Raw genomic sequence first — 24,086 nt, forward strand, 5'->3', positions numbered from 1 at the left:
CACAAATGTTCCTTTGAAACATAACAGTTCATACTTTTGGATTAATATCACTGTTGCACAAAGAATGTATATAAGTATTGAACTGGTTAGTAAATAATCTTCAACTAAGGTGTTTGTTCATTTGCTTATTTTATCATGTGGATTTTAAAAATTCAAACTAAACTTAAATGTTGCTAATGTGTGTTAGACACTTTGCAGAATTTTCAAAGACCTTTGAGATATGATCCACAAAGGAACATTGTGCAACCTGCTAGGATTTACAGCATAATCCCAGATTTTAAATCCACACATCACTGGTCAGGTGCTGTTAAATTTGGAAGGCATTTAATTTTCACAGGAGTTTAAATGCCAGGTGATGTCTTGTTCCCATTCTGCCTGGGCCCCAGACACAGGCTAAATGCTACCCAACCTTTTATTTTCCACACAAAAAAGTGAGAAAAGAGAGCTAGCATCTTTCCAAACTGAGCTGCCAATGGACTGGGAGTGACCTGACAAGAGTTCAAACAGCCTTACCCTCTGTTACATCATGCCCAAGCATGGAGTTTAGACACAGAATTGTTCTTGTCAATGTGACCACCCCAAAATATGTAAATTATTGAAAAATCACTCACTCTGCTCTTTATGACAAGTAGATAGAGCAAGGTACCTTTGAAAGTGCGGTTCATGCTTTCTCCCTCTTGTTCTCTCAGTTATGTTGTACTTTTTTCCTTCTTTTTTTCCCTATGTTGTGGCCAATGTTCTTTCCTTTATTTCAGAGGCTTTTCTGAATCTTCCAGCTCATCCAGTTACCTAAGAAACCAAACAATATCCACACAGCCATTGCTATAAAGATGAAGCACCCACTTAGCAGTGTTCTTCTAGGCTTCTCTATGAAAACTGAAGATATTTAGGTCCTTGATGTAAAATGCCATGATACCACTGACTTCAATGAATTTATACATCTTTGCACATACTTCAAATTTCAATGGCTTAGTACAAGGACTCATGACACAAAGGCATTTTTGTTTTAAGTTTTAAAAGTCAAACTTTTTTTAAGGTAGATGATCAATGATTTCCAGCAATGGAATTAATTGATCTCGTTCTTTTCACTTATGTAAGTACCAAACAATTTGTATTATTGATCTGAGAATTGTTACAGTGATTTTTTTCAGTGATTTGTTATATTATGTGCTCCAGTGGCTGTCTATTCCAGTGATTATTGTTAGCACAGCCTTTTCCCTCAATGTTCATTCCATAGTACAATGATTACAGTTATTATCACTCCTACAATTATTGTTGTAAAAGTCAAATTGGTTAACAGGTTCTATAAACACAATTTAAAATTTTTAATTTTTTTTTCAAATGAGGCAACATAAAATCACGCTTTTATCTATTCAAACTATTCTTATGTTTTATTAGTTGTACTCTCATTGCTTTCTTTCACAGAAAAAACATATAAAAGGATCCTGCACACTGATGAGTGAAGAGGACATCTATGATGCTGAAGAAATCCCATTGCTGGGGTCACAGCACCTGCCAGAGCCACCTCCAGGGGCTTTCTCATGATGCAGGGAAGAATGGGTGCAGTGACACACTTCTCACTGCTAGTTTTCTCATCTGATAGAGGCTGGACTTTGAAAAATATAAATTTATCCCAAAAGAATGATACTGATTAGTGACTACAGTACTATCCCTATGAGGGCAAGGTTTTAGGAGTAGGTTACTTACTGTGTAGCATGACACTGACCAGGAAACAGATTATTTCATTAGTAAGAAACTAAAGAAAAATTTGTGTATGCATTTTAAGGACAGTGGCCCTAGTAGCAAAAGCACCACAGAAGATTTTTAATGCTTTTTCTGTGCCTGTTCATCTTCCCCCAAGCTATGAGAATTCTGATACATCTGCAGTATGTTTTCATGGCTGGTTTTACTCTGAGCTTCCAGGTCTGCGGGAAATTTAATAAACTGCTTTGTGTATGTTTATATTTTGAAATGTGCCTAACTAACAATGACATCCATGTAATTTAGGAATGTAATAACTTCTTTGCTGCATTGATTTTGAAGGTCAAAGAGCCACTGGTGCCAGTTGTAGCTATTCTGATTCAGCTTGAGTTTTAGGGTTGTGCTCAGATCAGGTTTTATTTTGTCTGATCCAATTCACTTACTATCCCTGCTGAAGATACAATTTCAGGAAGACAGGGTTGTATCTTTACAGATCAAAGACAGCCAGAAGAAAATCAGAAAACTGGGGAATGGAAAACACAGGAAAGAATAGACTCTTCTTGCTGACACAATTAAATAGAAGACAGTTATTGAACCATTTAATGTGTCTCACCTCTGCATGAAAAAAACATAAATAATGTAAGGAGAGGGACTACTTTTCTTTACAGTGTCTGCACAATGGTATGTGTTGAAAATGACATGCACAAGTCCCCATCTGTGAATAAAGATTTAGTTGGATGTTAAGTTTATGAACAAAGAGAAAAATAAATAGTGAAAGAAAAAAATCATAGTAAACAAAACTCAGGCCTCTATGGTTTTTTTTCAAAAAGAGAAGGCAATATTGATAGTTCTAGCATTTTCCAACTAAATATTGATGTGTGGGGTTATCCCCCTCAGTACTCTCAATGCATCCTTCATGCCGGGTTATCTCTAAATGATTAAAGCAGCTAGTAGTCGCTAAAAAGGTTATTTATTGTAAAAGTGCATCAGTCTTCTAAGGCACAGTCATAGACATTAAAGTCCATGCTAAGTTTGGCCTAAAGTCCCGAACAAAGGCAGGAGCCGTCCCTGGGGGTCCTGGAGAGGGTTGGTGCTGCTGCTGGAGCTCCAATCTTCTTCTTGGGTGCTGGAGACACAGGCAGGCATGGCAAAGCGGTGGTAAAAGCAGTGGCAAAAACAAAAAGCAATGGCAAAAAGCAAAAGCATCAACTCTTCCCAGTACATAATCTTATATAGGATTTTTCCAGCAAGCTAACATGTAAACTCAGACCACTACTTGTCAACGTATGAAAATCCTAATTTCTTAACACGTTAGGTTATGTATAAACTATATATGCGATCTGGCTTGTTCTATCTGAAAAATGAAAGCAATATTCTCACTGAAGTTCTATTTTGTCTAATTAGTGTCTAAGAAGGAGCTTCTGGAGCCTCTACTGAAAACATTAGTGTGTTTGATAACCTTCACTAGAACTTGTTCTTCTACTCTGTTATCTGCACCTTTTACTTACTAAAACACTACAGGTCCCACTGAAACTTACTGACTCACTGACTTACTTACTTATTTATTCTAAAAGTCAAACTTACATCTAAACTTAAACTTATTCTTCTACTTAAACTCCCATTCTATGTGTGGGTGGCTTAACATGTTTCAATCCATCCAAGGGTTTTAATCAATTCCTGCACTCTGGCTTCTGCCTGAAGGATTCAGGCAGGCCCTTGTCTCACTGACTCCAACATTGATGGAATTTTGTATTAATGTATTGGAGTTTAAAATCCAGTTCCCAATATCTTTGATTCCTCTGCACAGTACTCTTTCCAAGTTATGCTGACATACGGTTAGTGTGAGCCAGAACTGCATGGCTGGTGCTGTGAAGTTCTTCTACACAGATATTTTTCATCAAAACTTTCAAAAATGTCTTGTGAAAACACATCCAGAACAATACATACTTGAAAATAAGATCATGCAAAACGAGAGATTTCAAAGTTCTTGTTAGACAGTTAGACATAATATATTACCCCAAAAATTTGTTTTCTAGGGTAATGAAAAAACCCTGTAGCCTTAAGCATGCTCCTTCCTGCAATCATCATTTTCCATTTCAGATCTAGCAATGTAGGACATAGATCACCCACTTGACTGCTAAACTGAATCAAATGAAAATTACTGTTCTGTAGTTGGGACAGCATGAAGATTTGTGCAGGAGAGAGTAATTATGGGTACAGGACATCAAAGAGAAGCTCTCCTGATCTTCCTAGAACTTAACACAACTTCTTGTGTTCACAGCCTCCTACTCCTTAAATGCACAGCCCTGGGGTGGAGCTGAGTCTCTAGGAATTCTAGCAAAAGCCTTCCTTATGAGTATTCCTGTGACATCAGGATTTTCTGTCTTATAATTGTGCATTATCCAAAGCATATCAAAATGGCATTTCTAACCTAGCTTAAAATGGGCAAATTTGTCTATCAGTCTGATCACTACTCCATAAAATAAATCCTAATAAAATATGCTGGTGCCTACCCACCACCTCCTAGAAGACAGCATGAATGGATTTCTGTGCATGGAGTGTATGTTTCTTCAGTCATGGTGAATGCCCTCTGATCCTCATCCTCCATATGCTTTTATTCTGTCTGTGGTCCAAAAATTCTAGATACCAAACTCAAATTACTTCACAAAAGTCTGTGGACAGCTACTCTAATAGAGAACGGGGAAAAGTAATAAGAGAAGATGTTTTGGTTTTAGTATGGGAAGAGGCTAACTACAAGATGCTAATTGGCTGAGTGTTGTCAGATGATGCTTGTGATGAAAAAAAGCACAAATACCAGAGAAGTGAGACAGCTGTTACTTCAGAAAATGGGGAATCTTCCAAAGATGCTGGCAAAGGGGCACCTGGCCTGGCAAACACACATTAATCCTGTAAGTCTACTTGCAGCAAGTACAGTTAAGTCTATCATCACAAACCTGTTGATATTTGCAACATTTATTGACCTTCCCCAGCACCATAAGAGTCCTTGGAATAGAATTTATCCAGGATCTTTAAAATCTCTTAATCTTTCAAGTCCATAGGAAAACTTACTGAGCCACACTGTGTACATCCCTGAATTTCCCCCTAGCACCATGGAGTGGGTGATGCCGGTCTACAGCACACAGCAAACAGTAAGCATAATACTAGAGCTTGAGGAGCTATTGACATCTGCAATACAGTGGTACTGTTAGTGAATCTCTTCACTGTGGTGTCATATTCTAAAGATTTTTAACTTTTTTTTTTTTACTCTGTGAAGTGCTTCCATAAAACTGATGTATGATCTTGGGAAAACAGAAACTCAATCTGCACTGACTTACACCATCAAGACAATGAAATCACTGTAAAAACAGAGGACTGTTTTTTTAGTACTAGCTCTGCTGGATGTTCTTGTGAAAATATTTTCCAAGGGATACCTAATGGTTTCATCTGACAGCAGCAATTTTTAAAAATCCTGAACTAAATCCTGTATTAAAAGACCTCATGTACCAAAGTTTTTTTTTTCCTCACTAAGATTCCTCTTGTGTGTTTTACACTCACCTCCACACAGTCAGTGGCTTCTGTGTTGAAGAGCATGTAAAGAACATTTAAAGAAATACTGTCAGCATTTCTGATATTTTCAAAACCATTTCAATACTTGAAACAACCTATCAAATATTTCAGCTAATTTATTCTAAGTATCCTTCTGAGTCCTAAAAAAATCAGTATCGTAAAAGGATACTTATTATCGAGATCCCCTTGTTCTCCAGATGATGCTCCCAGCTCACTTCCTATACCAACTTTCATAACATTTTTTGTCTTTCCAAGCTTATTTCTTGTTCTTTTCTAAAATATCTCAAGGATATATTTTTTTATGACCAAAGGATGGGAAGATTGATGCCATTTTTCATGTACAGGGAGGAAAAAAAGGCAGCAGCGTGCAAAGGGCTACAGGTCTTTTGGCTCCTATAAGATTTATTGTCAGAAGCTCTGTTAGAGATCAGACAAGCCTTGAAATGAAGCAGAAAGACTTGAGATACAACCTATTCCGTGTAGGGCCTAGAAATAGAAGAACACTGTCAAGAATCTCTACTCTGAGAAAAAGTTACTTGCTTATTTTTAAGAATTGATTTGTGAACACTTTAAGATTACACTTGGGTTTTATGAACTGGCTGACTCTTTTCTTATACACAACCAACCAGTTGAGTGCATTCTTGCCTCGTATTTCCTGTCAGAGGAACCAGAGAGTCACAGTTATATGTCTGGAAGAAAAGGTTACATACATGCAAGATGTCAGTTGATGCAGCGGCTACGGTTTGTGGTCTAACAGCATGAAGGTGGTAAAATTAAGAAAATTAGTAGTTGATGCTGAAGTGCACTTTGACAAAGAGAGCTGAAGAGTTCAGAGGTTTCTTAGTAGGGTCTAGGGGTTCTGGTAGGGAATCTCATTCAGAGAGTTTGCAGGTGAGAAAAAGACCATTCTGAGACTAGAAGAACTTTTACCTTCCACCAGTAGACAAAACAGTGCTCCTACTCTGTCTGCAATCAACCAATGACCAGAGTACTGGAACGAGGATTTCTAGGAAGCCAGAGGGAAGAGAGTGTTGTCTTAGTGTGCAAGGCAAAGACAAGTGAATATGAAAACCACAGAAAATAAAACAGCCAGCTATAAATGAACAAAATCAGCTATCAATAACAGGGGAAGACTGCAAACTTAGGGTAGAGAAGAGAAAAACTGCAAGATTTCTTCAAGAATTGCTTGGCAAAATGGCTAAATTTGATGAACTGGGGAGACAGAAAAATGTATTCCTTTCCTTTGAAGGCACAGAATTGTTGACGCTTCAGTGTCAGGGACAACAATTTCTTGCTGAGATCTGTCTCTACTGACCAGATGCAAAAAAAAGAAAGTAGCAAATGCTGCTGCATTGAATAAGTCCCAAAGGGCATCAAAGCACAAACACTGGGACCAAGGGAAAAAGAGGAGTCCAACTGTCTGACCTTGCAGGCAATTTACCGAATCAGAAGCTATAAACAGGCTAATTCCGATATAATCACATGTATAAACATATCCTCCCAAGCAGCTGACACACATCCCTCACTGATGTTTTTGTTCATCTCAGATGTTATTCACACACTGCAATTTGATACCTGCTTGGGCAAGCAGCCAGCATAAAGACACTTCTACAGTCAGGGAATATAAAGACTCAATATAATATACGATTAAGGTGTATGTTGGGCAATTATGTAATTTGAAGTATATTTACATGTCCTTGTGTCTATCTTTAAGGTGCTTTGCTTTTCTTTAACTCTTTTACAATATCTATTAAGAGCAATGTACTTGATTACTGTCAACTGATAAGAGATTCATTCATTCAAAGGTCAAAATAAACAACAGTAATATTATAGCCTGACCTTTTATATTATTGCAGAAATTGAAGAATTGGGGACAATAAGAGCTGTTCTTGGCCCAGGTCAGACAATACTTTCTAGTTCTGTTACTGGCTTGGCATTCCTGTTCTTTTCCCCTTAATTATTTTAACCCTATTTTGAGCTTTCTCACCTGTGTAAAAATTAAATAACTTGGCATAAAGTGACAAAAAGGGAGCCAACATGATTGTTAAGGGAGAGAATGGAAAAGAGCATTGAAAGGAGTGGGGATACTAAAGAGAATAACTCAGTGGGCCTCAGTGCTTCAAATAAACAACCTATGTTATGATTGCTGCCCTTCATCCCTGTGGCTATTCGCCATAATGTCGGTGATCGCTAACAAGCCTGAGCAAGTATCAGTGATGATTTACCTTTTGCAATTTAGATATTTGTATCTAAATAAAGTTAGTTTTATTATTTTCAGAGCTAAGTGCCTTGTCTTGGAAGAATATCCCTATCTTCAGTAAAACTGCTCTCACTAAAACCTTCCCTCAAGTCTGTTTTCAAGCTTATATTAAGTCCATTTCACCCTGTAGCACACCATAAAAAGAAACAGAAGGGATGCTCACTACAATTCAAGAAACTGAAGAATGCTGAAATCTAACCTGCAAACAACCTTTCCACTTTCACAGCTAAATGTTACATCTACCCTTTATTTCTTGACAGCCTGCATTCTTGGGTCCCAGGTGTAAATACTTTGGAAATCTGAGATACAAGGCTTTCAACTGTATGCTGAAAGCTGTAAATATCAGGCACAATTTCCTTTTATTTTAATGAGTGTGTTGTCATGGAAACTTTGCAGTGGACTCTGGGCTTCATGCTCAAAACTCTTGAGGTTTCTGGCAGCTCCCTGATGGATCCTGTCAACTGCTCATTCACAGGAAGTGATAATAAAAATTCACTTTCCTGTTCAGTGAACCTTGAATGAACTGAAGGAGAACAACCTCAAATCCACTTGCCTCCACTCACTCCAAATTTCATACGCATGACTGATAGCATGCTACTTAACCCTTTCAGTAACTTTGTAAACAGTAGAGATAAGTAACACTTGAAACCCTCTCTTGTTGTTTGATCTTGAAATTAATTTTATTTTTTCATTAAACAGGTATTAAACCTGACTTCTTAAGCATTTATAAATTCTGACCTCTAAGTGAGGTCAGAGATTAAAAAGGTAAAAGAGCAAAGCCCCAAAAGTTTTAAGCCAAATACTTTTTTTTTCTTTCCAGGTTTATTTCCTGGTTTAGAACAGTTTAAATTAATGGCAGAATGAGGATAGTTTACTATTTTCTGATTTTCGATATATTTTATTCTCTAAATGTCTTACACAGGTATGTCATATGAGTGAGTAAAAGGCAATAAAAGTCCTAACCATCCTTTTCCAATTCACAATGATGTATTTTTCAGCAGGGTTTCTTCATTCAGAAAGTTCTCCTTCTGTAAAATACCTTACCTTTATGAAACTTCCATTTGAGAACTATTTCTTCAAGACTTCTATTGCTGCTGAGGGAAGATTCCTGAAATTTGACCTGAACATGATCACCAAAATGCCTGCAGTTATCCAGGCATTTATGCTCCTATGCTGCTGCTCATCCATTTGCTCTTGGTTTAAATATTTCCCAATTTCACAGCTATTACATTTCAATGCATTGACCCAAATGCTGTATATTAAACTAACTTGTCCCTCCCATGACTGACTTTAGATGCATCTGCAAGGCAAAGAACAGCTTGAAACAGGTGATACTTGGTGTTTATTGGCTTGCATCATTCACTTTCAGTAACAACTTCAGTAGCACCTCTGGCATATGTCCAGGCTCCCTGGAAGGTGAGTGACACACAGCACCGTTAGTTGCTGTGCCCTCCCTGTTATCCATCAGGTCTCCACTTGACTGCACAGTCAATTTCTTAAGTTAAGAAATCATTAATTGTTTTACCCAAATGGCTGGTTTCGTTGAGAGGAACCCCAAAAACATGCAAGCAAGCAAATCCCCCAGCAGTTCTAGCTGCCTATCCACCAATACAATAAAAACAGGACCGAAAGCAGAATTGCTCATTCATTGTTGTAAATTCTACATAATACAACTTAATCCTTCTGGGAAGTTTTGTGTGATTAAATATTAAATATTTAGAAACCACTGCTTCAACCATTAAGAAGGGATCAGATAAAAGGAGGAAGGAAAATGAAGAGGTATTAGTTGTCACTGACAACTTGTAAGCAGTGCTTACAAGTCACATTTATATACGTAGAACATTAAATGGGCTCATATTTAGTGCTGGTTCTGTCTGCTCATTTACATGAGAAATCAGGATGACTATCCCTGTAGATGCTTGTATGAAGTACATGTAAAATGAAAAAAAAAAAAAAAAAACCCACACATTATTTTAAAGAATTTCATTGTTAGAGAGATATAACAGATTTGCAACCTGAAACTTTGCTGATCAAGAAGAAGAAATGAAAGTAGTGACACAAAAATGAATTACAGCAACCTGGTGTGGAGGTGAAGCAGAAGCCTCTAGTCATTGATGTCCACTGTAAGACTGAATAGCAACAAAACAAGATCTTGGTGAAGGGAAGCTTAGGTAAGATGCAAGAAAGAAGATAAAAATATTTGAAGTTAAGAATCCATCAGTGGATCTGTGCATTTTTTTCTAATAGAATTTTAAGTATTAAGATTTTCTGTGATTCCAAAAGGTGTTTGCTAAGTAATCCATCACTATTATTCTTGAAGGCAGATTCAGAGGAAGTACTACAGGTTTGTGTGGGCAGCACTGACTACATGAATTGGTCTCTTCTGGTGGTAAAGTCCAAGAAAGTGATTTTCACTGCGTGAACGGCAAAATCTGCAAATCCCTTCTCCAATCCATAGCACCAACACAAAGACAAAAATTCGTGCTGAAGTTGCTGGTTAACTGCTGGATTAACATTCACTGTTATCAATCTCTTTGAGTAAATGTGATTTTGCAGCAAGTGCTTTTGTCTTTAATATTGTCTCAAAATATATTAATGCCTAATTGATTTCAGTTCAGGCACAGGGATACCCCGCACCTATCTAGTTTCTCTAGATAGGTGTAGACCTTTCCTAGGTCAATGGGTAAAACTGACCCAATGTCTCACTTTGTCTACAAAGAGTATGATATTGCCCTACAAACGCCTAACTAGAAAATGCACAATAGCAGAAAAATAAATTAATTCACATAATTCACATTATAATTATGCACACTATTTAACATTTCTGCTTAGGATTTCCATATTGACCATTGCTAGAAATTCTTTTCACTCAGAAATATTACTCAAACAATGATCAGCTGCATTGGTTTCAGACACTCTCAATTTCTGGTTTCAGATACTCTCTTTCTAGAACGCTAGCATTTTAGAGTTTGTATTTGCCATTTGACAGTGCAACCCTTTCTTTGTGTGAAATTATTTTGTGACAGAGGAAGAATTTGCATTTTGTCTTTTCATATTGTGCGTATTCCCATTGACTTCAAATGGCCTTGAAATCAACAGAGCTGTCACATACATAAGTCATCACAGTGTCAGCCAGACCTTTAAACAGCAACCATCACGTCTAGCTACTTCTGCAGAAGAATGTGGTCATTTGCATATGGCACTTTTGAACCCACAGATGCCCTGCTCTCATCAGAGGTTTGAAGAGGGGTGGGGAGAGAAACTAAACCACCATGTATCTCCATAGGGCCCACTATGAAATTTAGTCTGCTTTCTGTTTCTTCAAACCAACAGCATTATAATCAAGCTATTAGTAAGCTTAAAGATGGTTCAAATTAGGCTCAGTCTTGTAATAAAACAGCATAGAAAATATAGAAAACATGGACCCATATATATTTGTGATCATACATCTCAGACACACGTCCATCAAACTGCTTATATGGTAGTCTCACAATCTCATCAAGTTTCTATTAAATGCATGAAAATAGAACAATTGTTATGGCAACATGCTGAGACACATTATAGTTCTTCACACCAACAAACAGGTTGACAAACAATAGGAAGAAAATGGACATTAAATTATTTCAACTGAAGAGAAAAAACATATAATGAAGTGAAAAATTATGCTGCTAAAATTTGCTCATGATACATTTGTCTCTGCCAGTTATTACTAGAGTCACTCCATTTTCTGCATAAATATATGCAATATGCATAGTTTAAAAATTGTTTCAAATATCCAGTTCTTTTTTCAATATTTACAGAGACACTGAGAGAACGTGGTTGAATTTATATAAGGTGAGACAAAGCTATTTCATTATGGAAAAAGATATCATAATAGTAATACATAAAAATCAAGACAGGTAGAAGAATCATTATAATAAATCATTCTGACATTAGTTAACATCATTGTGAAGAATTATGTGATTAAACCTGGCAAAATAAAGGAAAAAATATATTTATGTTCATTCACAAACAAGTGTTTTGAGCAAATGAAAAGTAAAATCCCAGCAATTAACAGGGTAAATAGAGTATTATAAACTGGTGGCAAGAAAGTGGCTTTTTAGGTTCAACCACCTACTAGATGAATTCCTTATCTCTTTGGTTAGGTAACAGAAGGGAATAAAAACCTATTTTGCCATGCATATATGTGTAATCTGATTACATGTAATTAATATGGCATCTTCTGGACAAATTACATTATTGAAATCTGCCAAAAAATTCAAAAAGCTATCTAATTGGGAAATGCATTATATAAAATTTGGATTATTTGAAATAGGGATGGATAACTTGGATATGATCCAATATAAATTCTGATCCTGGGGTTTTACATTTTGAACTAGCAATAATAGACAGAAAACAGCAGAAATTATACATGTATATGTCCACTGGCCACACAAGTTATATATCTTGGGGTAGCTTTTAGATAAACATGAACAACTTAAGTTAAATCAAGATTTTTTTTTAATTTTACAGCTATACAGAAATTTAGGAAGATCATAGCAGATCTTGATTTTAATGTAAGCATTTTAAGGCACATTTATTCAATGCTACCACATTACTTGCACTCAGGATTAACACTGCATGATGCTGTTTAGTGTGGAGGAATACACTTGGTGCAGGAACTTCTATGTGCAGCTGCAGGGAGAGCTGCAGGCTGAGCTTTGGGGGACAGGAACCTAAGTTTCCTTTACATGGGACAGAATAGATCTCAGGATCCTTTATGTGACCTGAATGATTTAAACAACACATGAATGGAAGACTTGTGCAGCTACTTTTCCTTGTCACAATTGACCATAAATCTCTATGTTTTGTATTTAAGCATGCCAGTTAATCTAAGATAGTAATTTAAACACAAATTCCCCTCTCAGAAATTGAGGCAAATCTTGATCTGAAATGTTGATACTTGGCATTTGGCACGCTGCTGGCTGACACCTAACTTTAATTAAAACACACCGCTTTAACATTGCCATTTTTGTGTAGCCTAATTAGAAGAACAAGAAGGTCCACGTGTGCATCTCTGTCCCAGCTGCTTATGTGTGTGCCCCCACCCCACCTCCAGGCACAGCTGAGCTGACACAATTCTTTGCAGGCCTGCACTGTCACCATGATCACTGAACTCACCTGGCTTGAAAGTAAAATGTTTTTTGTAAATGTGATAACTGCACCACTACATTAGTGGCTTGTCTTCATTTTCTTCTGTCCTCATTCAGGGTCAGGATTAAAAACGCAAAGGAGATGAATGGCTGTTTATTAAATCTTATCTAAAGTACAGAGAGTTCTGCAACACTCCTAGCTACCAGTTAAAAGTGAGCAAATGGAGGCCTGAATCAAGCTAGTTACAAGCTCTTTTAAAGTTAACAGTCCAATAGAGAATTTACACCTATATTATTTATACTTTTGACCCAATAACCAGTTTCCTGTGACTCCCATTGGCAGCACTAACTGTCCAACCAGAAACTACCATCTGAAATCATGAAGAAGGAAGAAGAAAAAAGGAGACAACGTCCAAAATCCTCCTTCTTGTTCCGTACTTATTACTATATTCTAAAACTGTTAAATTCAAAACCCTTCACCATGTGAAATTACACATTTCTATTTTAGCTACATACTCATGACTTTAACTCCATCCCCTGAATTTGGAAGCCTTCTCCAAGGTCTCAGGTCAAAAGCAGTGTTCTCCTGGGGGTCAGTGTCAGAAAGCACAGAAAGCTCAAAGCTCCCAGGTTTCTGGGTTCCAACAGTTTTCCTTTGAAATGTTTTGGCCTGCATTGGTTCACTGTTTCAGTCAAAAGTCCAACCTCATGAAAGCTTATGTTAGCACAGCAGAGGACGTGAAGAGGCTGGAAATTCTTTATGCTGCTGTCGTCATAGAAGCTGACATACTGTGAGACTAAAATCTGAGGAGAGCAGCATATGGTATTTTCCCATATGAAACTGATATCATACCACATTAAATATTCCGTATCTCGACAAAACTACATTCTTGACCATTATAGCCAATGGCAGCCAGGTTTTCACTGCCCATAGCAAACATTTGGTAATAATCTGCAAAACAACCAAAAAAAATCCCTACTTTTAAAAAGTTAGGTGAAATACATTGAAGATCCTTTCTTACAAGGAAAGTAAAATGCTTAATATAAATTTTAATGTTTTTCCAGGGTTTCTTTTAAAAACTCGTATTTCAAATCATTGGCATATGACTAAAAATTGAAATATGTCAGTTATCCTATGTTTCTTTATACTGGTGGGGATTGAAAAGCATACCAGGCATTCCAGAAAGTAAACATGAATCTAATACTAATTATGGTACCTAATTATAATTTAAGGTATTTTATTATATTCTAAAGGACTAATGGAAAAAATCTGACCTGGGAATCAAATGAAAATCAGGAAAGAGAAAGATTTAATCAAGGCCAGTCAGAACGCTTATTTCAGAAGTATGTCTTGTCAAACCAGCATGATTTCTCAGCTGTTCATTGTGAAGCAGAGTGCCTGACAAGTTGGTTTTTTTTCCATTCCGTTTTTTTAAATGTCCATCTGCCTCTGAATTGCATAACATAGGCTGTCAGGAGCACTGGGGTTTAACTTTGTACTGCATGACACAACACTTTTTTAAAAAAAGGCTCTATACAAAATAAGATGTGCATTGAACAGATTATTAATTGTCTATAGGTATATTTCAGTGTGGGAATTCCATTTTATGGTGATCAATAATATTATTCAGCATCTCTGCCATTGATCAGGAATGAAACACAGTATTGATTCTAGTCTATTTTGCAAAGTCATCTGGATAGAATGGATAATTAGTGGACCAAGACAAACACATAAAGAATTCCTGTATTGCTTATTAAATTCATAGAATTAATTTAAACACCACTAAACACAAAGTAAAAAATCTAGAAAGAGGTAACTACTTACAGAATGATGGACTATATCCTGGAAAGCTGAGATTCAGCTAGGAAGTGCTGGATGAGCAATTTGACATTCACATTCACTTTACAGTGGTTTGCATAACAGTTTTCTGCAATGGCAAAAAAAGCATACTTGTAACACTGCAGAGTCAGTTAAGGCTAGCATTTTCTAGCTAGCTATTTTTTTTTCAAATGACATTATCAAATCATTCAGAAAACAAGCCATAAACATATTTAAAGATGGGGGAAATGTCTTTCTGTGAGAGACTGTAACAAGTCCTTCTGTTTATTTTCTTAAAATGCATACAGAAAGGGAATTTGAATGCATTGTATAAAACCTTCTTGTGCAGAAATTCTCTGAAATGTGTCTAATCCAGTGGCAAAAAGCTGAAACCTGACAAATTCAAATGAGAAATCATGAGCACTCTTCAAATATTGCCAGGAATATGTTAATGAAGAAAAGTATCAAGATAAAAGGCTTGTTCCATAACTGTTGATATGTCTGGATGGAAAGTTCAACTCAAAAAACCCCCAAGTTTTAGATCAGCATTATCCCTGATTCTGCCCAGAGCACACCCTACCGTGTGAAATCTCTCCATCTGACATATCAAGGTAAAATGCATGATCTAGTGTTTCCTTTTTGCTTTAAACTGTTAAAATACCTGCTTTCAGTGCCTGGGGGCTTTTACATGCCATCATGCAACCACAAAAAAAATCTACTGTCCCATGTTAAATGAACTGCCATTTTTAACATTGGTTTCAGTGTTATTGTTAACAAGGTACAGGTCTTAGATTAATTTTCAGTAAAAAGAAACCTCTGCAGCCTGTTGCATTGGAGATTAGAATTTGCTGGTAGACAAAAGGAAGGTCCATTATCAGGCTTTTATTTTCACTATATTCTCTGGTTTAGAAGAGCTCTGCATATTATTCTTAAAAGGAATGACAATATAACTTTATTTTTTCATTAATAAAACTCTAAAGCTTCAAATATTAGCAGGGTTTTCCCATGTAGTTTTCTGGAACAGACTCCTCTTGCCTTGGCGAGCGTGGCAGGGAGGGAATTTGCACACGTGTATCTATCTTTACTCTATCATGCCCTTCCCAATACTATTTTTTTTCCCTAATGTTTAAGATTTTCCAAAAAGGACAGTACTTCCAAAAAGCAATGTGTCATATTTAAAAATTTAATTATGATATATTTTATATAGTACAAATACACAAATGTGTGGTTTGAAACAGCTATATTGTAAACTCAAGGCCTTTAACATTCATGCTCTAGAAGCCATTTTAGTTGTCCTAAAATACCAGTCAAATGGTATTCAAATTAGAAAGATTTGGGGCTGCACAATGACTCACCCAATACCTGAAGTCCTGCCATGTCTGGATTTGGGTTTGTGGCTCTGGTGCTGGAATCCACCCAGCAGAGACTGTACAGCACACACCATGCAGGCTGGGATGGGACATGAGCTGGGAACAGGACCATCACAGCTAGCACAAAGAGCCGAGGGTCAAGTTGGTCAGAAAAATCATTAAAGAGTATGAACAATGAGATTCTGCCTTTTCCCTGGAGTTCTGCTCACATACTAGACTGGGCTGCCTTTTTTGAACATGAGTTTCCAAGCTCTTCCTCAGGAAGGGACGACCAGCTCCCTTCTCGCCATTGGGTGTCCAAGGAGGAGCTGGAGGAGGTGGCTCTGCTTGCCTCTGGAACTGAAAGGTTCAATGCCACCTACCACTTATATACCACTGCAGGAGGAAATGCAAGATTGCAGATAGGATTCAGAAGCACAAAAGGAAATAACTGACACCGCCTAATGCAGAATCCACCAGATGGGAAAAGGCCTTGATCAAAAGGGCTGAACTAGAGGAACATATGTCTAGAAATATAAATCTTGGCATGAAGTACAAGATATTTTGGACAGGCACTACAGCAAACTCTTACTTTATGGTTCTTAGACTTCAAAGGCCTTATGGTATTAAATTTGAGACCTCATATATCTTGCACTTAGGTATTGTTATTACAGTTGTGTCCCAACTAGCCATATTCTCTTTTTTTATGTGAACTACTTAGTTTCAGCTGTAGCCTAAGCCCGAGCTCTTTCCAAAATCTAATTACACTTCTCCACATTGTTCCAGTAAGAATTCAGCCTGGTAATGTGCACTGATAGACAAGACTTCTGGCATTCTTGTCTCCCTCATACTGTCAAAAAGGCAAATAAGATACAGGAGAAGGGCCAGGGCATGCCAAGGTCCATTCACACTTCAAATAAGTGTATCACAGAGTGTCTGTGACATCCCTAAGGTCTTCCCTTCCTCTTTTTCCCTTCCTAGATGGTGATGAGGAAAACAGATTTTGAAAATACCTGGAAGTGTGAATTCACACAATGGATAAATGCTTTTATAACCCTTTAAGCAAAGCAGATTGACAGCTTACTGAAAAAGAAGCACTTCTAAACACAATGCTTCATTAACCAGCTAAAATGAAAACTTCTTTCTGCAAATAAAGTAGCATCTTCTTGAGAATTATATTCTAGGAAAATGCTGCAGCTGACATTGTGAAAAGTGACAAAATATTTTGCCTGACAAAATCTTGATAACATTTCATTTTATGTTTCAGAGATTTATACTCGTGGATTCATATTTTCAAGGCCAGAAGGCCCCATTAGATGTCTTGCATGACACACATCTTTGAATTACAACTCCTTATTCTTGCACAGTTTTCAACAATTTCTCTTCTACCTAACACTTATCTTTCAAAGAGGTGTCAAGTCTTGAGCTGAAGAACCAGGGATGTTTTTTCATTTCTTTTATGTTTTCCAATTTGCTTTGAATTACTTGCAGCCAACTTCTTACCCTCAAACTTCAGTAATCTTTATGGATATTTGAAATATTTAAAATACTATAAAACAAACTGCACAGATTAAATACTGAAGGAGTAACTAATTTTTAAAAACTGAAGGGTTAGTGGCTATGAAAATATTTTAGATGAAAATAGAAAAAAATCATTTTTGCAAAGTAGAAACTGAGTAAATATATGTGGAGAGTGTATTTTAATTAAAACCATTTGCACATCTAATCAGACTCAGGGAGTTGGCTTCAATTTGTTGCAGATATTTTTAAATGAATAATGATAATTGATTAATTAGTTTGTCAGACAGACCCACCTTTATCATACAGGTGTTCAAAATTACATAGCCCTTCAGATTCCCAGTTGCAGGTACACACCAAAATCTAACACATGTCTTCCCCGGCAATAGCTTAAATTAGTCTAAGGTGACACTACAAACTCGCCTAGCTGCATAAAGAGTTTTACAGCTGCAAATGCAGACACTGAGTTTGTTTCCTTCAAATTTTCATCTTTACATGGGAAATTAGTCAAGCATATGCTTGTTTTTGCCAAATAGGCATAAAACATTCCATACATAAAACAAGGATACAACTGAATAGCAACCAAACTAAACTTATGAACTGAATATGGACCTTGAAGAGAACTATAATGGAACTTCTGCAGGCCAGCAGTTAGAGTAGATGTAGCTAAAGATTTTTTTTGCAGTTAAAATCCACAAGCGTGATTTGGAGATTGTCTTTATTTTTCCTCCAATATAAATCTGATGAGATACTCAAATACTTAATTGATGTGATAAAGTAATTCATATCTCTTTGTCTCTAGGTTAGGTTTAATGCAATAAAGGAATGCCAGTAATTTCAGGAATATTTTGGATAACTTCGTTACTGGTCTTAATTGGTGGCTTTTAATGGGACAATAAAGGAAAGGTTTACAATAGCTGCTTTCATATGATTTAAATACTTCATGGAATTAATCCAGGATATGTAATGCAAGGAATTTCTGTACTGCCCTTCTAGTGTTCACTGGAATGAATGAACAGAAAAATATTTACCAAGAAAAATGCATAGTCACAACCCACTAATATATTTTCACTTGTCTCTGCCTGACAGTAGATTTTTATCTTCTGCATGACAAATGAAATTAGACCCTGAAAAGAACTACTAAATACTTTCTTCCGTATGTTAGTATACCAGCAGAATCAAATATAGCTCTTTCTTTTCCCTATCTTCAGTATTAATTTTCTATTCATTTAGGTTTTTCCCACATTAAGGATGTTTTGAAGTTTCATAAGAAAGCTATTTTCCAGAAAGTTTTTTCTATTTGTATTCCCTCATATTACCAGTAATATCAAAAGAAGGAAGGAGCATGGTAAGAATTTAAAATAAATATATCAGGACTTGGTAGACAAGTGCTTTCTCACAGCCAATAATGGGAATTTTCTTTTAAAAATTATTTAGAAGAAGTAAGTGAATAATGCATACCAGAATAAATGTAAGAATAATTATACTTCCTGAGTGCAAAACTAGAGAAATTTTAGCAAAATAGATCGTGCTAGAAATGCATTCAGTGTCTCTGCAAAATGTGCAAAGAAACAATGAGCCTCATAGATATGATTTCAAATTTTTTGTCTACCAGAACAGAATATTTACCAGATTCTTATTTTCAATCATGGTCTCCACACAGGGAAAAAAATAATCTCAAAAAGCTTCCACCTGACATTATATCATCACAAGTAAATTGAAAATTGCTCATGCTTTCTTCATCACTTTTGAATTCTTTTGAATTAAAAGCAATAACAAAAAGACACTGGTGAAAATTGTAATTGCAGTTTCTTTAGTAGGGAAACAAGGTTTTGGAAATTCAGTTTTCATCGTTTATATTTTTAAGCCCACATATTGTGCAAGAGTGCCTTAGCAAACATCTGCCCAGGATAATAGATTGCTTTGTCCAAGAGATTGTCCAATTTACAGAACAAGCAAAGTCTGCAGTTGTTTATACCTAACATTTTTAACAATGGTGTCAAGTTAAGTATTATGTTTAGAACATGGAAAACACAATCATATGAAAAGGATTCGTATTTAACAATGTAAGATACTTTTATCACATATTCATTGTTTTACACACTGCTTGTTTTCATTAGATAATAAAATCAAAGGAAGTCACAAAACCCACATGAGGCTAAATTTCTCAGGTAATTAAGACATATGCATGTGCAATTATTGCAGTTACATGAGCAAATCAGATAACTGTATACACAGACACACTGAATTATGCACACTTGCAGATACAATTATGCTGTCTCTATATCTGTTAAGGTAATTGCCTACATGTAGAAACCAGGCATGCAATTGCATTTGCATTTTAAACAGGTATACATATAGCTAAATAGTCATAAAATCAAGCTCAAAATCCTTAACTTGTATCCTTCATAAGGTATATTATTGACTTAATCAAAATATGAAGAATTAGAACAATGGAAAGTACATGAAAATTCCCTTTACTAAATTTGTAAATCTTTACAGGTCTGAAGAACATTCCCTAATAATCTTTACCTGTGTGAAAATAATCTTTATCTTTTGTATCAGACAATTTTGTTTTCTATTTTGTCCAGACAAATATACCTTTTTATGCAACATTATAGAGGGACTTATGCTCAGAATTCACCATGGAGTTCCTGTCTCCTGCTTCCACTGCTGCAATATATCTTTTTATTTGCAGCTATGTTACTGGCTTCTGTGTTCAAGGACAAGGCTTCTGCTTGTGTAAACTGCAATAGGATGGCTAATTATGCCAGTCTATCTCATTCCCAGGTTGCAATGGGTAAGGCCTGGTTCTTTTATTTAAAATCAAACCTTCTTGTCATGAGTTGACGCTGGCCAGACACCAGGTACCCACAAAAGCCCCTCACTCACTCCCTGCTGCAGCTGCACAGAGAGAAAATTTAACAAAGGGCCAATGAGCTGAGATAAGGACCTGGCAGAAAACACTCATCAGTTACCATCAAGGTCTAAACAGGCTCAGCTTAAAGATATAAAATGAATTTATTCCTAACAAAATCAGAGCAGGATAAGGAGAAGTAAAACAAGCACTTAAAAACACCTTCCTCCCACCCTTCCTCCTTCCCAGTTCGACTGCCTATCCCAGAGACACAGGGCAATGGGAATGGGGGTTGTGGTCGGTTCATCACACTTTGTTTCTCCTGCTGCTCAGGCAGAGGAATCATTCCCCTTCTGCACCGTGGGGTCCCTCCCATGGGATACAGCTCTTCATTAACTTCTCCAACATGAGTCCATCTCATGTGCAATACCTCCCTGCAAACTGCTGCAGTGTGAGCTCATCCCATGGGCAGCAGCACCCTGCACCTGCTGCAGCATGGGTCACCTCCCAAGGGCACAGTCCTTTAGGGACAGGCTGATCCAGCATGGGCTTCTCTTTCCATGGACCTTCCACAGCTTCACAGCCTCCTCTAGGCACCCACCTGCTCCTATGTGGGGCTCCTCCATGGGCTGCAGGTGGATCTCTGAATCCCCATGGATCCCCATGGGCTGCAGGGGCACTGCTGCTTCCCCATGGTCTCACCACAGCCAGCAGAGCAGTCCCAGCTCTGGTGCATGGAGCACCTCCTACCCCTCCTTCTGCACTGACCTTTGTGTGTGCAGAGCTGTTCTCATATGTTTTCATTCCCCTCATCTCTAGTCACAATTTAAAACTCTGCCACAAATTTTCTTTTTTATTTCTTCTTAAATCTGTTATCACAGTGGTATTACCAGCATCCCTCATTCACCCAGTTTTGGCCAGCAGCACATCCATCTTCAGAGAGGTGAGGGATTGGCTCTGCCAGACATGGTGGAAGCTTCCAGCAGCTTCTCCACCTCTGTGGCCCCTCACTACCAAAAACCAGGTCAGGGAAAACCAGTACACTTCTAAATGTCTTACTCCCCTGGCTTTCTTTTGCAAAGTCTAAAAGGCAATTATGCACATTTTCTGTCCTGTTAAAAGATTGGGGAATCTTGCCATTTTCCTTAACTGAAACAAGCACGAGGCTCTAGTAGCCTTCACTCTTCTAGAAGATTCCTCAGCTATTCATTTATATATTCAGAGATAACTCAGTTAAATTACTTGGAATGAGGAAAAGCTGGGACCAATATCTTAATGCTTGAGTCTTCTTCTTTTTAAGGAGATGTAGTTTTTACATTCATCCATAATACATTGATGTGCATTTAAAAAAGTTTGACACTAGGAATATATTCTCCTCTTTCTCAGAATAGTCCGGGGTATCCCAAATACCTGCCAAGCATTCTACCCAAAACAGTTATTTCTTTTAAGGTGTCAGTCCCTGGAAGCCTCAGGTCGCTATTGTGTCAATGAAAAACAAACACAAAAAACATACCCAAAATACAACCAAACAAAATCTGCCTCCAAAAGTCAGGTTTTTTTGTATTCCTAATACTTTGAAACAGCTATAGCAGCAAAAAAATCCCTCAGCTTTTACTAGGCTTTAATATGGAGTTGATCAGCTTAAACAGCTGCATTAATAAACAGTTTGGAAACAGCATTCTCTCACGTTATACTATCTTTTATTAGAAAATCAGCACACAACATTCTCAAGTGTCCCTGAACAGAGTGTTCTCAATATTTATGTATCACAAGTTTATTGTGTCAGTACAATTACAACTTTCATGCAGATGTTAGTATACTAGATCATTAAGTGTTTTTAAGCATTGTTCCAAATCTTTTCCTAGAGCTGTTGACTCTTCTCATGTTCCAGCATAAAGCATTCTGTGTTCAGAGTCTTCTTCCTGACTGAATCCAGAAGTATTCCCTGTTTATATAAGAGCACAGTTTCTGCCGGTATAACTATTAGGCTTGATAGCACGGAGTACAAGTGTCACTGCACACCTACACAGCTCAAGGTGAGAATTTGCTCTGTAGCTTATGTTTACTTATTTTACAAACTTATTTACTCAAAAATTCCCATAATGTACAACTCTTCATTTCATAGGATGGTGCATTCTTTTATCAAATACATTTCAATTAGACTATTGGTTGGGTATCACTAAAAATTAATACTTACAGTAATTTCACAAATACAAGCCGCACCATTTTGACTAAAATTTTGCTCCCACACCAGAAATGCGGCTTACACTCAGGAGCGGCTAATATGTGAATAATTTTCTGACCTTTACAACCCCGGAAGTGCCAGCCAGGGTGCCGAGCCGAGCACCTGCCAGTAAAACCCAGGATTTTGCGATTGTTACAAATTGGTTACTGTGTTGCGTGGCGGGTGGGGCCAGCTCAGTGCCGGCAGCGTGGGGTGGGGGAGGGAGGCAGGGGAGTTCCCTCCTTCAGGCGGGGGAGAGGCGGGGGGCTCTGTGCTGCCATCCCCACGGCTCAGGGAGGAGGTGGGGCTCTGTGCTGCCATCCCTGTGGCCCGTGGGGTAAGCGGGGGTGCTCCTTCCCCTCCTACCTTCACCACTGTGGGAGCGGGGGAGCTCCATTCCGACCCGCCACTGCCACCGCGGGTGCCAGCGGGTGCCACCCCACCACAGGGCAGTGTCGGGCTGGGGTGAGCGAGCCCAGTGGCAGCGGCGGCCGGCCCTGAGCGGTCCCATTGAGCAGCCCCACCAAGCTGGGCCACCTGGCCCCGTTGGCAGCCCCAAGCGGGCTGAGCCTGCACAGCCCAAGCCGAGCCAGTAAACCCCACCATGCCGCGGTTCTGTTACTATTTAGCAACTTTGTTGCACGCGGGTCCTCGCTGCGAACGACAGAGCGGCTTGTACTCAGGTGCGGCTTATTTATGGACAAAGAACGAAAGGTTTGCCAACACCCAGAGATGCGGCTTATAGTCCGTGCGGCTTGTATTCGTGAAATTACTGTACTCTGTGTACGATATTTTTTATATTTCAATTATAAAGTCAATTTGCTGAAATGCAGACAGTGACCTTGTCTAGGAACAGTTAATTACTTATTCTACAAGGTAAATGAAAATCAGCACAAAAAAATCTCAGCTGTTACACACTTTAGTTTTTTTCTGCAGAGAAGTATCATTTGGAGTGCATTTTTTGTCCAGTGTTAGAACTGAGTTTTATTAAAGGCTGTCTCTTTCAAAAACTATTTAGTAAGAGTACTGAGAACAAATATGAAAAATATCAGTAGGTCCAATTTTTAAAAAAAGTTTTCACTTTATATGATTGATAATAAAACATTTTTTTTTAATAAAACAATTTGGGACTTTTTTCTTTCTATTCAGCTCTTGTGATAAATTCAAACTTTTTGGGTTTGTAATCCTCTATCTAGCAGCTGATCTTTGCCTTTTTCAGTTCATGGCCTTTCAAGTAGTATGTCAACACTCTTTGAAGGTAATACCTGCATCTCCCATTCACTGTGAAACCTCTGAGATCAGAATGTTGTCTCTGTGAAAATTATTGAACGTAGTTTGGAAAGTATGGAGTGTAACTAAGAATAAAAACTCGGTAGAACAGTGAATTTTTGCATGTTTTTCCTTTGAAGATACTCATATAAATCCCCTGAAAGATAAGACACGTAACTCAGTTAATACTGTGTTTTTAATTAAGAGTTTGTTCTGCATGGTAATAACAGTTTCAGATTTTTCTTCTCCCATCATCATTCCTCTTTTATGTCTGAGGAAGAGGTGATGAAGGAAATCTTTGGCATCCCCAAGCTAAGTTTCTTAAAACATACGAAAAACTTGAAACACTTTTAAGACCCTTAAATTATTTTTAGTTATGACTTTTAGATA

The 24,086-nt window shown here is 37.5% G+C and overlaps 1 long non-coding RNA gene across 1 annotated transcript in view; it reads right to left on the reverse strand.

Annotated features, from left to right (window-relative positions):
• LOC116996111 overlaps nucleotides 1-14,628 on the reverse strand; it is a 138,192-nt gene extending 123,564 nt beyond the window's left edge. The window contains exons 1-2 of the long non-coding RNA XR_004417869.1: nucleotides 14,486-14,628; nucleotides 647-789 (exon numbers count right to left, since the gene is read on the reverse strand). This is a non-coding gene — a long non-coding RNA (uncharacterized LOC116996111). The remainder of the gene's footprint in view (nucleotides 1-646; nucleotides 790-14,485) is intronic.
• Between the last annotated feature and the right edge of the window lie 9,458 nt (nucleotides 14,629-24,086).

This window comes from Catharus ustulatus, chromosome 4, assembly GCF_009819885.2.
Source record: "Catharus ustulatus isolate bCatUst1 chromosome 4, bCatUst1.pri.v2, whole genome shotgun sequence".
In the NCBI taxonomy this organism is placed as follows: Eukaryota; Metazoa; Chordata; class Aves; order Passeriformes; family Turdidae; genus Catharus; species Catharus ustulatus.